We start from the raw sequence: 408 nt of genomic DNA, 5'->3' as shown, positions 1-408 counted from the left end.
TCTGATACTTTTCATATATTATATAGTGACAATTTTTTGCTGCCATCAAGGTGAACAATTTCAGTTCTGGACATTTTTCCCTGTTTCTCAAGCAATTCCAGTTCACTATAATATAGGTTAGATATAGAATAAAGCTGCCTCCACCCTGTCCCATCAAGCACTCCTAGGGCAGACACAGTATGGGCCAGATACAGAGTAAAGCTCCTTCTACACTGTCCCATCAAACAGGTCAGGTACAGCCTGAGTTCAATATACACCTCAAATTTCCTCGGGTACTCCTGATTGGCCCCCGTAACTTGTAAGATCAATGTAAGATATGTGGTGTATCCGGGTTTTCACTTAAGTTACAGCTGCCGATTGGCAGAACACCCAAGGAAATTCTCGGCAACAGAGTAAAGCTCCCTCTAC

The sequence above is a fragment of the Somniosus microcephalus genome, chromosome 17, assembly GCF_052327205.1.
Source record: "Somniosus microcephalus isolate GS21.2 chromosome 17, FLI_Smic_1.0, whole genome shotgun sequence".
Taxonomy (NCBI): domain Eukaryota; kingdom Metazoa; phylum Chordata; class Chondrichthyes; order Squaliformes; family Somniosidae; genus Somniosus; species Somniosus microcephalus.
The sequence above is the reverse complement of the archived record's forward strand: the minus strand, read 5'-3'. Positions refer to the sequence as shown.